General features: G+C 36.2%; 1 pseudogene; it reads left to right on the top strand.

Moving 5' to 3' along the window:
* The first annotated feature begins 441 nt into the window (after positions 1–441).
* On the top strand, positions 442–7,125 carry LOC137726254 (disease resistance protein RPV1-like; annotated as a pseudogene).
* Positions 7,126–8,427: the final 1,302 nt, after the last annotated feature.

The raw sequence follows: 8,427 nt of genomic DNA, 5'->3' as shown, positions 1-8,427 counted from the left end.
AAAAAATTGGTAATTTTATACGATACATTTTACATACAAAAAGTTAGTACAGTTTACAGGAAAAAAAGGTGATACATTTTATATATTGGGTACATTTCAAATAAAAAAATAACGGGTACATTTTACACAAAAGAGAAGGTATATGACCACCCATCCTTATTTTGTTGTATTTTATATTTTTATAAAACGTTTTTCGAATATTTTTACGTGTCTTTAGTGATCTTTATTTAAAATTCAGAGAGGACCCACAAGTTTTTTCCTTTTCTTTTCCGCGTGACCTCTTTCTTTCCTTTCTCTTTCCTTTTTCTTCTCAATTATTAATTTATTTTCTCTCTCGATCTCTCTCTCTCAATTATTTTCTGTCTCGATCTCAGAGGGAACCACACGTTTTCTCCTTTTCTTTTCCGCGTGGCCTCTCTCTGTCCTTTTTCTTCTCAATTATTTTCTGTCTCGATCTCAGAGGGAACCCACACGTTTTCTCCTTTTCTTTTCCGCGTGGCCTCTCTTTCCTTTTTCTTCTCAATTATTTTCTGTCTTGATCTCTCTCAATTATTTTCCACATCTCTCTCCTTCACACACACTCTATCTCATCTTCTCCCTCAAACCGATGCTCTCACTTCTCCTCTGCAACCTAAGACAAATCACCAAAGTCAACGAACCGACATTCAAATTACCACCATTGTACTCCTTTCATCCTTACGAACTCAACCATATAAACGGAATCAAGAACAAGTGAGTTTTGGACGTCGAACTCGGAGGCTCCGACTCGGTTCGAAATTTTCCCGACGAATTTCCGGGCGAGTTACAGGGTTTTAGAAGGTTTAGAAGTCACCACACAACTCCCCAAGGTCCCTAGTACAAGTTTGAAGACAAGCTAATGTGAAAAAGCACGAGTTCGATAAATTAAAGTTTGTGCCGTGAGCTTCCAAGCCATTTTCAATCAATTTTCATTCACTTTTTGCAATTTTAAAAGGTATAAACTTGTTCTACTCTTCATAAGCTTCAATTCCATGTACCCCATATAAGGTACGTCAAAAATGGTTGAGAAATAAGCAAGATATGCATTTTTGAAAAATTTTCAGTTTTCCAGCGGACAGCAAAGGAGGGCGGTGACGGTGCTGGAGGTTAACCGGAGAAGAAGACTGAATATTCCGTTAACTTAACGGAATATTCTGACGCAGTTAAGGTAATTGATGTTGTTGCTATTAACAAAATATTCCGTTAAATCTGACGGAATATTCCGTTGACGTCGGCGCGTGATCTTGATGGTGAGTGGTTGACACGTACGGATCTGTGACGTCGTGTAAAATGTTTTCGTACATTTAAACTCCCAATTTGAGCAAAATATAAGGGGTTTTTCCTAGTATTTTGTATATGCGTTAATTAGTTAGTTATTAAAGTTAATTCTTTTTATAGGAATTAATTATTCTGGTGACGTACAAAGTTAAACAAGGCAAGGCAAGGAGGCTACGATCCGATTACATATTTGTGAGTGGGCATTTGTTTTTATACATTATATATAAAGTTTTATAGGTTTCACATAGCACCGTTCAGTCATTAAATGGTTACGTCACCTTCGGATGTAGGTCATCATTATTCCGTCGGGATGTGTTATGGTACTTACAAAAAAAATAGTTACAATTTACATATAATAAAGTGGTACATTTTAAAAGACAAATGGGTACATTATTAATAAATTATGGATACAAATAAAAGGTCAAAAAATATGAGTACAAATAAAATTTGAAAAATATGAACATAAAAAGAAATTAATATATAAGTACAAACTAAAACTGAATACAAAATTGGCACAATTTAAAAAAAGGGTTGCAAATTAAAATGAGTACAAACTAAAAATAAAAATATATGATACAAAATTTAACCATAAATATGAATATATCAAATGTATCATTTGTAACATTAATAAATGAATAATTTAGAAATAAAATTTAATTATCTTGATATGTAAAATATTTTATTATTGAGATAATTAATGATGTTTATTAAAATCAAGAGATCTTGATTAAAAATTAAAAAGAAATAAGATTTTAATTAATGAAGTTGAAAAAATAAGAGATGGAAACCTAATTTATTTTTATATTTTTATATTTTATTTTTAGTGTTTTTAGGTGGGTTAACGGAGTTTAAAGGGAAGTTAGTGGTAAACAGGCGTCAAAATATGAGAGAGGCCACGTAATGCAAAAGATTTGAACTCGAAAGGAGGGTGAGGTGAGCAGATATGGGATAATAAAAGAAACGCGCTTGTTTAATCTCTGATGACCTTCTTGGAACATGCGTACATTTTATTAAAAGTTTGAAACTCTACCCTCCCACGGTTGTGGGACCCACCCCACCCACTCACATTCCACCACCATCTCAATCCCTCCCAGCTTTTAACAGAGAAATCGTCTCCAAAATGTAAACCTTTATTTCTTTTATTTGGCCGTGTCTAAGGGCGCAGAGGGAGGTCCCATCCTTTATGACCATTTACCGTTGTCCTCCGCTAGCACTAGCATTCTAGCAAACCTCCTCCATCAGGAGGAAATTCCACCTCCCTCTCTCCCTCTCTCTCTCTCTCTCTCTCTCTCTCTCTCTTAGGTCCTCCACTGGGGAAATACTATAACCTTTCTTCCGTTTGAACGCAGTTTGTTTCTGCGCTGAAAGCGTGCACAATTTCGTCTTTATATTTTTTATTGTTTAATCTCTGATGACTTTCTTGGAACATGCGTACATTTTATTGAAAGATGCTTTACAGAAAATGCTTTTCTTTTAATTAAGCATATTTAATTTTGTGCAGAGACTACAATTTCAATTTTTCTGTAGTAAACTCTAATCTAGTCTCAGCTGCGCCGCTAGTTCAGATTCTCTTTCTGCTCTCTGATCCAAGAAATTGACAGATGGAGTTGATTGGGTTCATTCAAGTTTTCAACATCATCGGCATCGTCATCGCCATCGGGACTCTGTTCTACATGTGCTGCAGGTCTTTGACATTTTCTTCTTCTTCCTCTTCTGCTGTTGATTCTGCTGTAGCTGATTGTGCTGCTGTTGCTGATGACGAGGATGCTGAAATCCCCCCACGTCGAGAAAAGTATGATGTGTTTATCAGTTTCAGAGGTGAGGACACCCGCCTTGGTTTTACCAGCCATCTTCATGCTGCCCTACTTCAGAAGAAAATTGAAACATACATCGATAACAGACTTCCGAGCGGAGAAGAAATCGGTCCTGCCCTTCGACAGGCAATCGAGAAATCCACGATTTCGGTGATCATTTTCTCTCAAAACTATGCTTCTTCCACATGGTGTTTAGATGAACTCGTGCATATACTCAAATGCAACAGAGAAGGCCGGATGGTTATACCCGTATTCTATGACATCAATCCATCTGATGTACGAAAACAACACGGGAGTTATGCAGATGCATTTGCTCAACTTGAAAAACGTTTCGAGAACAGTATCCACAAGGTGCACAAGTGGAGGGATGCTTTGACGACTGCGGCCAATCTATCTGGGTTTGATTATTCAAACAAATCCGGGTAACTAACTCATCCTTTTAACTTGTATAAAATTATAAATTTTCTTTAAACTTGTGACGATTTGATTTGTGCTAAGATTCGGTAAACCGTATTTAAGACTAACTATTGCTTTTCTACCTAATCATATATATATATATATATATATATATATATATATCTACATGCCAGGACTGAGGCAGATCTAATTCAAAAGGTTGTCGATCATATTTGGATACAACTGTGTCGCGAATCATCCTGCGATTTAAATGGGCTTGTTGGAATCGAAAGCCGCATCAAGCAGATCGAATTGCTGTTGGGCATTCATTCACAGGACGCTTGCATCACTGTCGGTATTTGGGGCATGGGTGGTATTGGAAAGACCACCCTTGCCGAGGCTGTATTTCACAAACACTCTTCTAAATTCGAAGCTTCTTGTTTTCTTAAGAATGTTACGGAGAACTCCGAACAAGCAGGTGGACTAGATCTCTTGGAAAAAACACTTCTTAAGGAGATATTAAGGGAAGAAGTTCTGCCCATAGGATCAACTTTGGTTCGAGAAAGGCTCAGCCGCACAAGGGTCCTCATTGTTCTTGATGATGTGAGTAGTTCAATGCAAATGGAACGTTTAGCTGGCGATCGTCTTCGGTATGGCACTGGAAGTAGAATCATTATCACAACTAGAGATAGGGGCATACTTGGGCAAACTGTTGAAGAGAATAATATCTACGAGGTTGAGGTATTAAAACCAGATGATGCACTTCAACTCTTCTGTTCGCGTGCTTCCAAGAATAACAGTACTCGTAGAACAGATTATAAGGAGTCGGCAGAAAAGGTTGTGCATTATGCCAGAGGCGTTCCTTTAGCTCTTACAGTTCTGGGGTCATTGTTCTTCAATTGCAAGAGCAAAGAAGACTGGGAAGATGAATTCAACAAACTGAAACGATATCCCAGTGAGAGTATCCAGAAAGTGTTGAGAATAAGTTATGATAGATTGGAAATAAATGAGAAGGAGATATTTCTAGATATAGCATGTTTTTTAAAAGGGTGGTCTATGGATAAGGTAAAACAGATGTTAGATGTTCGTGGATTTTTTGCGACAGCCGGAATTAGAATTCTCATTGATATGTCTCTCATATCAATTGATTCAAAATGGGGAAGGGAAGCCATAGAAATGCACGATTTGCTACAAGAAATGGGAAGGATAATTGTTCAGGAACAATGTATTAGAGATCCTTGTAAACGGAATAGGTTGTTCAATGATGAGGATGTCTATCGTGCACTGAAGAGTAACACAGTAAGAGCTAGTTGCATTCAATTTTTTCTCTTCTTTTTTTTTTTTTTTGTAGGAAAAAAAAATTACAAACTTTAGATGATAACATAACAAAGTAAAACTAAATAATAATAAAGAAGTCAGATTGTTAAAAGATGAATTTGATTGAATTTTTATTGTGTTAGGAAGTCTTTGGAATATGAACCAAATATCTTGGATATTTGACTAGACTAAGACACTTGTACATCATTACCATCAGAAATGCTCTTTTTCCAAATGTTTATATTCACATTTAAAAGTTTCTTCTTATTGTCAGGAAACTCCAAATGTTGAAGCCGTATTCCTAGGTTGGCATTACACGGCAGAGCGACCATTGAAACGTGCAGACTTCAAAGTGATGTCTAACCTAAGATTGCTAATTTTCAATGGCTTCATGTTCAACGTTTCTCTAGACTTTCCTGATTCTCTTCGTTATCTTGACTGGGCTCATTATCCACTGGAATCTTTACCGTCAAATTTTTCTTCGGAAAATCTAGTTGAGCTTCATATGCCAAATAGCGGAGTTAAGGAGCTTTGGAAAGAAGCGCAGGTATATTATATTATATGCCTATTTTAATTCTTGTATAAAATCAAGTGTAGAAATTATATTAATTCTTTATATTTCTATTTCATTTGTTGCAGATACTTGTCAACTTGCAAGTTATCGATTTGTCAGAGTCTTGCTATCTAACTGAAGTTCCAAATCTCTCTAGGAGTCTAAAAATTGTGAAGATAAAACTCAGGGGCTGTAATAGTTTGGTTGAAATTCCTTCGTATTTTCAACATCTTAACAAGCTTACTCATCTTGATCTTGGATTCTGCAGCCGTCTCAAGTATCTTCCAGAGATGCCAGGAAATATTCAATACTTAAATTTAGAATGCACTGGTATAAAGGAGTTGCCTGAATCAGTTTGGTCTAACGAAAATATTTCTTACTTGAATATAAGTCATTGCAGCTACCTTGAGAAACTTCCAAGCAACAGTTGTAAGCTGAAAGCCTCTGGTAGTTTTAATCTAGATGACTGCACATCTCTTGGCGAGTTTTCTGAGCTTCCCCGGGATATAACTAAATTATCATTGGTTGGTTGCAGGAGACTCGTGAGTCTACCGAATGACATTTGTAAGTTGAAATATCTCGAGGAACTCGATCTCTCTAGGTGCTTTGAACTTGAAAACTTCCCAGAGATCTTGGAGCCAATGGAACATTTGAAGTTCTTATATTTAAGAGGAACAGCGGTTAAAGAGCTACCATCATCAATCGAGTTTCTCCCTGGTCTCAAAATAATTCAACTAAAAGGTTGCTATAGGCTGTCAAGTATCCCAAAGAGCATTTGTAAGTTGAAATGTCTTGAGGAACTCGATATATTTGAGTGCTATAAACTTAAAAACTTCCCGGAGATCTTGGAGCCGATGGAACATTTGAAGTTCTTAAATTTAAGTGGAACAGCGGTTGAAGAGCTACCATCATCAATCGAGTTTCTCCCTGGTCTCAAAATAATTCAACTAAAAGGTTGCTATTGGCTGTCAAGTATCCCAAAGAGCATTTGTAAGTTGAAATGTCTTGAGGAACTCGATATATCTTGGTGCTCTAAACTTAAAAACTTCCCGGAGATCTTGGAGCCAATGGAACATTTGAAGTTCTTAAATTTAAGTGGAACAGCGGTTAAAGAGCTACCATCATCAATCGAGTTTCTCCCTGGTCTCAAAATAATTCAACTAAAATGTTGCTATAGGCTGTCAAGCATCCCAAAGAGCATTTGTAAGTTGAAATGTCTTGAGGAACTCGATATATCTAGATGCTATGAACTTGAAAACTTCCCGGAAATCTTGGAGCCAATGGAAACATTTGAAGTTCTTAAATTTAAGTGAAACAGCGGTTGAAGAGCTACCATCATCAATCAAGTTTCTCCCTGGTCTCAAAATAATTCAACTAAAAGGTTGCTATTGGCTGTCAAGTATCCCAAAGAGCATTTGTAAGTTGAAATGTCTTGAGAAACTCGATATATCTGGATGCTCTGTACTTGAAAACTTCCCGGAGATCTTGGAGCCAATGGAACATTTGAAGTCGTCATCCTCTCTCTTCGTTCTCACCTCTTCCCGTTCTCGCTCTGCTTATCTCGATACCTCTCCATCTACCAGTCCAACTTCCTCGACTATGGTTTCCATGGCCATAGGAGCCGCGATGTCAAAGGGTTTTCTCGACTCCCGTCGTCACCCTTCACGCCACCACTGCCAGGTAAAACCACCACTCGCCCTCCACTGCAATTGCAAACTTTCGGTCTCTCGGTAATTTACGGGAAAATTTCAATTTATGTATTTTTGTTCATTTGGTTTCAATCTTCCTTTCCGTCCCGCGGTTCTGGACATCCATCTCTGGGAATCAAATTCTCTCGCCGTTGGCATATTCATATAACAGATGTATAAATTGAAATTTGCTAGGATTTGTGGTCTGTGGAATTTGATTTCGAAGATCTAGTTTCATAGTTGTAAGACTAGAAAATAAACTGTAAATTTTTGTTTGATTTCATTTTTTAGCATAGCTAATTTTAGCTTGCTGATTGGGATGTGGATCTTGGGTTTTTCCTCACCGGCACCCTTTTTCGGCGTTTCATTTTTCAAAACATAATCTTTTCGTGGAATGAAAAAGATGGACGGTTTGGATCGTTGATGTCACCTCTAAAAAATTAAGATTTGTTCAAATATTGCTTGAACCAATTCTATAATATCTAGAGAGTTTATAAACATCGAGCAATATTCGTACTAACCTTAAAAATCAAAATGTAATATTAACGATCCAAACCGTTCATCTTTTCCAATTTACTATGAGATCATGTTTTCAAAAAAGAAATTCCGAAAAATAGTTCCCGGTGATGAAAAATTAAAGGGTAAACGTAAACGACAATTGGGCGGTTAGAATTTGTCACTAAGGTTTATGGACTATTGTGTCGAGCTTTGGAGTTAATTCCTTCGTACAAATTGTAGGCCATGTCATTACGAGCGTTTCTATATTTTTTTTTTTGTATTTTTTCACACTTGTAAATTAATTATTACTATTTTTTAAAATTGTTTTGAAGTCATAGGAAAAACACTATTCACAACGGTTTAGAGGGTTTAAAAAAATGCAATGACGGTCTAACCATCGCAAGGGCGTAGAGTATGCAGTCCTGAATGTTGGTATATTTTTTCACATTTTTCTCATTTCTACGTTAATTATAATAAATTTTTATTGATAATCACTCCCCCTAAAATCATTGTTCGCTAGGGTCTGGAGAGTTTTAAAATTTCAAATGATGATGAAGTAATCATCAAAGCGTAGAGGATGCAACCACGAACGTTGTCCTATTTTTTCATATTTTTAACACTTGTAGCTAATTATTATAAATTTTTAATTGTGCTTTAGTATTTTGTAGGAAAATCAAATTATATGAAGAAAACCATAATAATTAATTTATAAGTGTGAAAAATGTGAAAAACTATGGTAACGTTTCTTATTGCATTATCTACACTTTGGAAATGATTATGTAGTCGTTTGGCTTTTAAAACCATAAAAATCCTAATGAATAGTGTTTTAAGGAAGTTAAAAATGTGGAATAATTCATAATTATTT

This window comes from Pyrus communis, chromosome 2, assembly GCF_963583255.1.
Source record: "Pyrus communis chromosome 2, drPyrComm1.1, whole genome shotgun sequence".
NCBI classification, from domain to species: Eukaryota; Viridiplantae; Streptophyta; class Magnoliopsida; order Rosales; family Rosaceae; genus Pyrus; species Pyrus communis.
The sequence above is the reverse complement of the archived record's forward strand: the minus strand, read 5'-3'. Positions and strand labels throughout refer to the sequence as shown.